Here is a 7,864-nt window from a genome sequence, read left to right on the forward strand (position 1 = left end):
GGTTCGAGGGTATATATATATATATATATATATATATAAGGGCTCTTATGCTAGACCTTGAATGCGCTCATGGGTACTTATAAATAGACATTGGACTTTCTTCACTTGATAAATTTCTTGTAATTTAGCCTTGATTTTTATAGTTTCTCCTTCATTTTTTTTAATGATATCTTATCATACCTCTCAATTTTAATATATCAATTTATATAAATATTTTTATATTATTTTGTATCACTCATATATCTTTACTTATTCATATCATATTTCCCCTTTATGAGTTCACTTTCACCTATATCTCAACCTACTCACATTTGTTCATACATATACAATGCATTGATGGAATGTTATCATATAGCTTCACATGCTCTTCCAACTCTATTTGAATGCACATAAAGTACAACTATCCAATCATTTAATATAAAAATATCTTCTATATCAACATCTATGAATATCATTAAACATGTTATGAAATTTACAACTAACGTAGAACTTGCATGATAATTAGTATACACGCACATAACGACTTTCATTATTCATAAAATCATTTCTATGAAATATCCATAACAATATTTTGAAGTTTTTCTAATTCTATAATAAATATTATTGAATTAAATATATCAATAAAATATAGAAAATATTATATAAAATAAAATACCCAATTAAAACTTAATTTTTTTTTATATTAATATGTTCAGCACAACTCTCCAACCTATAAAAAGTTATGTATTGAAAAATATATAAATATATGAGATTTAAGTTTGTTTAAAATTAAAAAAAAAATAAAACTGTCAAATTTTAGAAAAATAATAAAATAAAATATTAAATATGGTAACGCATTATGTTAAGGAATTGAGAAAAAAGAGATTGTAAATATTGGATATAAATATTATAATGAAAATATTTCTTATTAAATGCTTTAAATCTAATTATATCAATTAAATTACTTTAATTATATCAATTAAATTACTAAAAAACAATAATTCTTTAAAATATTATAAATTTAAAAAGAAAAATTTTGTTTTTTATTATTATGATACTTATAAAATAAATAAAATTATATTAAAAATAAAATTGAGGTATAAATTATAGAATACATCCAAATAAGTTACTTGAATATTTCAAAATTTTATTCAAATCAAATTATAAAAAAATTATGAATAAATCTGATATAAAATTTACTTTAGAAACTTATAAAAAAATCTATGAATATAAATCTTTGAATAATATATGAATAAAAATACTATATTGATTTTATTTATATTATAAAAATATTGAAATAAAAATAATATTGATATAAAATAGTGGCATTAAGAATCATATCAATAATATCAAAGAATGTCTTTATATTTCTAATTTTAGCCCATAATTTTATGAAATCTTATATAAAATTCAATATAAAAAAATTTGAACATATTTTGGAGTTTATGAAACTAAGAAGGAATGGAATATTCCTCTCTATACATAGGTTGTGATTAACACCAACTCGATTGACTATTGACAGGTTTTTATTTGAAATTTTGAGAGTCAATACCAAATCCATTAGATATCAAAAATAATATGTGAAAGACAAAGAAATAGGCTTAAAATAAGTCCACAAGTGGTAAAGAAGAAGGTAAATAGGTTGAAAGGGACTTCTTTAGGAAGAAAAATAAAAAAAAAATGGCCAAGAAATAGCGCATCAATTGATTGTTAAATCACAACCATAATCTTGGCATCTATTTTTATATGGCATGCGTACGGAGTGTCTACTGGAGCCTCGAGACACATTTATGGCCTCTGCTTAAGTTCGAGGGTAATGTTTTACTCATATCCAAGCTTTCAAGGCTCACACACAGCTTGAATTCCCCTCCAACAAACTTTTCCTAAGACCCACGCTTGTGGGGATCCAGCGTAACAACGTCTGGATTGGACATGACCACGCCCAAACCCGAGCATGACCACGTCTGATTCCGGCATACCCACACCGTGAGCTCCTGAAATGCGCCTAGGTCACCGGGGTGGTGTGACTGTGCACGAGGGCGGCGTGTTCACGCCACCCAACCTGGAGCACAACGTAATTACGCTGGGTCTTGGGGCGTAAACACGTCGGGTGAATGGTCCTTTCTGATTTCTATCCTCATCCGCTCTGCCATCCCCGCTCAAAATCACTTGAAAATTTAAGGAATTTTTAAGAGGACAATGAGGAATAATCAAGAGGGGATAATAAATGGTAGTCATGTGTCTAATTTTGGGAAACTTGTAGCCTTTTGGAGAAGAGATGTCATGCAACCTCAGGTAACTAGGGAGAAGCAGCCAAGTTCTCAACAAAGCTTACATTTCTAGTTTTCTAAAGCTTTGGCCATGTTCTACTCTAGAGAGTGATGAGGGTAGCTTTTTCTCCATTCTTTCGCCTGGTTAGGGAACTGCTGAAAGACAAGCTCAAGGGAGTTGGGCCATCTTCCAACTTCTTCTTCTTCTTCTTCTTCTTCTTCTTCTTCTTCTTCTTCTTCTTCTTCTTCGATGACTACTCCTTCTCCGACGAACTATTTGGGGAGCACAACTAGAAAGCTTCATCCTAGCTTGGGGGGGAGGGCAACTCCTGTGAGCTCACGGTCTCTCCTTTTGGAAGGAGAGCTTCATTCTATGTTGGTGAAGTCGAAACTCTGACAAACTCATACTCTCTCTCCGACGAGGAGAGCTTCCTCGTTACTTTGAGGAAGGACTTGGGAAGGCATCTCTTGTGTTGTTAGGAGAGCCTCATCTGGGACACGAGCTTAGGATGTCAATCAACCTTCGCAGTAGTGAGATTCTCCAAAAGTCCTTTGCATATTTTTCTTAGCCGGCCCTAAGAGCAGTATTAATTAAGTGTTCTGGGTTTTAGTCGCCCACAAGAGGCGGGTTTGACCTACCACTCGGTATTGTCTGACACAATCAATTGTCCATCACCAGACAATGTGATTGGTCGAACGATACTAGTTGGTCAGGCCATACGCTTTTAGATTGACCAACTTTGTGATGTCGCCATATGTATTTTGGCCACCCATGCTAGGAAAATTGGCTGGTTGACACTAGTTGATATGGGCATACCCCTATTGATTGGTGAATTATTTCTTAGAAAAAGCCATAGGTTAGGATAGCTTTTGTTGGACACATTCTTAGCAAATCTGAGAGGTTCCTTCGTAATTCTTAAATCTATACCTGAGCAAGTTGAAATACCAATTTTCCACCGTTGTAGTGGCATTCAATCTTCCGTGGAGGGATCAAAACATTGCACTTGCAAAACGAAAAATAGCTTTTTAGCTAGTTTGTTTTGCAAGAGGTGGAGTATTGTTCCTCCGAGCAATCAATATGGAAAATTCCCTGCACTTGCTCGCTACAATCAGAGGTGGTTATGCCGCATATTCGCGCGTGAAACTCTATGTGCATATGTGAGGTCTCTTCTAGGTGGTTATGCCGCATATTCGCGCGTGAAACTCTATGTGCCTATGTGAGGTCTTTAGAAGAGTGTGGCTTGCTATCGATTGTGATCATTCACATTGCAAGATGTATTGTGTCACGATATGTGTCTTATGTGAAGCATGTTGTGCTAGCACGTTGCCTCGATCGGTCGCTCCGACCCGGTCGGCATAGCACTTTGCCTTTACCAACCGCCCCACCCCGGTTGGCATAGCACATCGACTCGATCGACTGCCCCTATCACACTCACAAATCGGCTCGACCGACCACCGTAGCCTAGTTGACCGATCACTTAGGTCCTTCCGTCCACCTTGGTTTGGTCGACCACACACTTAGGCTTGACCAACAACCTCAACCTGATCATCCGATCACTTTGGCCAAATTAGTCATTTTACCCTGATCGACCAAGTTGGTCGAACAACCAATTTCAGTTGCATAGTGTGTGTTTTACATGTGCATCAGTATTGATTGCATGACTTTGCATTAACATATTCATCACTTGCACCCTTATTGTGCATCTTTGAGCATATACCCTCATATGCTCGCGATGAGTACTTGCGTTTCCCAATGACACATTACCCCACATTTGCTTCGTGACATTCTCATGACTCTTAGCACCACATCACTCGTGATGCACACTTGCTCCTCCCACCTTTTTGTGTTCTCTTGTATAACACCTTACATGTTTCATGACTTATGCATTTACATGTGTTAAAATTGAATTGTGTTTTTCACAAACTTATCCATTGCATTCACTTATCATGTGAATGCGAGCCACCACCGAGCTAACCCATTATGTAATTCCTTCTAACATGAGTTACATCCCTATACTTCATACGACACTGCTCTAGGCTGTTGTAGGAATCATCTCCTCGAGACGCTACCTTCATGACGCACCCACTCTTTCGGGTTACTGCCTACACAACACACTCATCCATCACGTCGCTGTCTCCATGACACGCCCACCCTTTCGGGTTAGTGCCTCCACGATGTACCCATCATTCGGGTTGTTGCCTCCATGACATACCCTTCCTTTCGGGTCACCGCCTTCATGGCACACCCATCCTTAGGGTCGCTACCTCCACGACATGCCCATCATTTCGGGTCACTACCTCCACGACACACGCTTTCTTCACGTCGCTGCCTCCACGGCACGCACACCCTTCGGGTCATTGCCTCTACGACACACTCATTCCTTTGAGTCATTGCCTCCACGACACACTCAACCTCACCACTCTTGTGTGTTTTTTTTTGCATTTTTATATGTATGTATGCATAAATAGTGAGCCATGCTCGACAGCTGAGTAACCTCGTGTTTGTCGTGATGCCTTAACTAGCATAGCTCGCTAGGTAGATTCCGACAAGTAATGTGAGTTATCACATGAGGATTGACACAAGTATGATTGTGCAAAAAATCCAATGGATCTAACTTGTGTCTCCTTGCATGCTATAGATTCGCAATTAATGACGATTATTTGTCCATTCCTTATCTTCATTGTAGGGATTAATCTATATATATATATATATATATACACACACACCTATATATATACGTAACAAACTAGGCTATATGTAATACCAATTTTTTTGAAAACTCATCCTGGATGACACCCTTTATATCCATTGGAGCTTTATGACGGATACGTTTTGGCGACCCTGTCAATGTCATATGTACCCGGAAACTTTACCCTGTGCACTTAGATGTTGATTAAGACACTTATCGTTAGATAGTATGCTAGGCTAGAACTATGGTGCTATGTAGTATTTTTTAAGCCTTTGACTATTGTTATTTAGAGGCTTGTTTGTTTTAGTCATGCGTCACTTTTATGCTTTTTAGTGTGCTTATACATGCGTGTTTTCATATGCATGGTAGTGTATTAGGGTGGTCTTCTATAGGGTGTTATGTCATATATATGCACACACACATGAACATTAAAAAAAGGAGCAACGTAATGGTTATTACTAACCATTTTCTGCAGGCGTTGCTTAGCTCCCGCACCATGCATGACCCAAAAACATTGCATGCTTGTTTGGTTTTTCCACTGACAATGCTTTTGTGCAGGTCAATTCCTTCTTTTTTCTTGAAGTACTTTTAGAGTCCTAGGAAGAGTCTGTATTGGAAAAAATGTACGGATACGGGTTCTAAAAGACCAGACGGGCGAAAAAACGTAATGGGGAGTAAGAGTTGTTTGCTCGTGTCCCGCACCTTAATTTTAAATTTTATTTATTCATAGAATTAGAACCAGACATGTATATACGGTGCATGACAGTTTTTTTTCTTTTCTAGGATATGTTGTCGACTCAATAACATGAGCCTTTTTGTTATTTTACTTGGCTTATTCTACTGCTTTTCTTGCAAGATTGCATGCTTGGGCATTTTCCCCAGTTTCTTTCAGGTTGCATCTGAGATGCTACGAAAATTACAATTTAAGCTCTTTAAGACATTGAAATTGTAAATTTCTACTCAAAATCCTAATAAAAATTTCAAGATAAATTAAAATTTAGAATTAAATAATTCAAGATTTTTCAAAATTCACTTTCTACTTTCTTGCATGGTATTCAAGACAGATTTAAAATGGATTGCATAACATGTTCATAACCAAAGCCATACTTAATAGGGCATCCACGTTTTAGATTGTGGTAGATAATTGGATCATATGCATGTCACTAGAAGAAGCCCCTCGTGCTTCTTCAACCCAACTGGCCAAACATAAATTTCTACTTAGGTGGTTGTCTACTACGCTTAGGGTTTTAGTAGTCGCTCGACCCAGATGAATTTGTTTCCAGCTTTGTAGTTGAATTTCTTTTTCTCTCCCTTTCCAATAACATCCTTGCCATTTTCACAGATATAAATCACACCCCGTGGAGCTCCACATGATAGGAAATCAAACGGTTTGCTTGATTTATAAGAATCCCAACAACATTTTGAGAAAGTGTTTTAATTGAGTTGATGTTGTTAGAAAAAGTTTGCCAAATAAGTGAAGATCATCTATATACAACACATATGACAAGTAAAATTGGTTGAAAACAACCCCATCATAATCATTGCTTTAAGTTTTTTCATCGAAATAATTAAAGAGAGCAACCTTCACAATACAAAATAGATATGGAGAATGAGAAAGATAAAAACACCTTTCATAAGGCCATTGAAACATACAAAGTAATGAATATCTTCAATGCATGTACTCATTGATAGGATTAGAAAAATAATTGAATAACTTATTATTTTATTATTTATTTTATATTATATTACTTGACTTGAATAAAATAAAAAAAATGGCCTCCACACTTGCACTAAACCACCAACAATAATTTAACTTCTAATTTTCATTATTTGAAATGCTAATATTTGTTGTAAAAATTAAAGTTTGGGCGTGAGATAAGTAAATGCATAAGAATCGGGTGCTGCATATGTAAATTTTCCTTATTTTTTTTAGCTTGGCACTCGGCTTTTAATTCTACAAATAATAATTAAAGTACTGATTCAAGTCAATGTTGGCGGGCTATCCATGCGGTGGCGGCCCATGCGATCGTACAGACCGATGCTGTCCGGAGCCAAAAGCTGTACCCACCGGTTATTGACCAGGGACCAGCATCCGTGACGTGTCCGTTGACTGACACGAAAAGTCGTCTCGGGAAGAGGTGGCGGTGCCTTCAGTCAAATGTTCCGCCAGAGATGCCGTTGACTTGTTGACCACAGCATGTGCACATTGGCATAAGCTCTTATTATATAGTTTATGTCTCCTTTTTTTTAATATGTCGGATTTATATGATTTTATCTTATTAAAGTTGGTTGAATTATGATGAGAAGATGAATTTAAATTATTAGAATTTATAGAATGATATCTTTAAAGATTCGTTAGGGGCCGCGGTGCGGTATTGGAGCGTGACAAAAATTATAGTAGCTGCTAAAAAACTGTAGTTTGATAATTTCCAAAAAAAAAAAAAAAAATTTATAATGATCACTACAATTTTTTGAACAACAGTTTCTTCTGCAGTAGTTTCACAAGTATTTTTTCAAATAACTACAGGACCATAAATTAGTAAAAATAACTCCAAATATATATTGATTTACTTAGGAGGCGTTTACATGCATGGGGCACAACTCTTATGCAATTAGCACCTAAATTTTAATATTATATGCATAGCACTTAAAATTTTAGCATGCACATAAAAAATATCATTATTATTATTCTTTTTTAGATGAAGTACACCTTTTCCTGGGTAAGTTAAGTTTCATATCGAATTTTAAGGGTTAGATGCGTAAATACATAACAGTCGTGGGGTATGTATATAAATTTCCAATTATTTATTTATCATAGATTTTTTTTAGTAAATTATAAACTCTAAGGGAAACATAATTAGCACTTTTTTTTAATATTTATAAGTCTAAAAATGATTTTAATAGTAACAAAATATATATATAGGC

Source organism: Phalaenopsis equestris, unplaced genomic scaffold (genome assembly GCF_001263595.1).
Source record: "Phalaenopsis equestris unplaced genomic scaffold, ASM126359v1 Scaffold000372, whole genome shotgun sequence".
In the NCBI taxonomy this organism is placed as follows: Eukaryota; Viridiplantae; Streptophyta; class Magnoliopsida; order Asparagales; family Orchidaceae; genus Phalaenopsis; species Phalaenopsis equestris.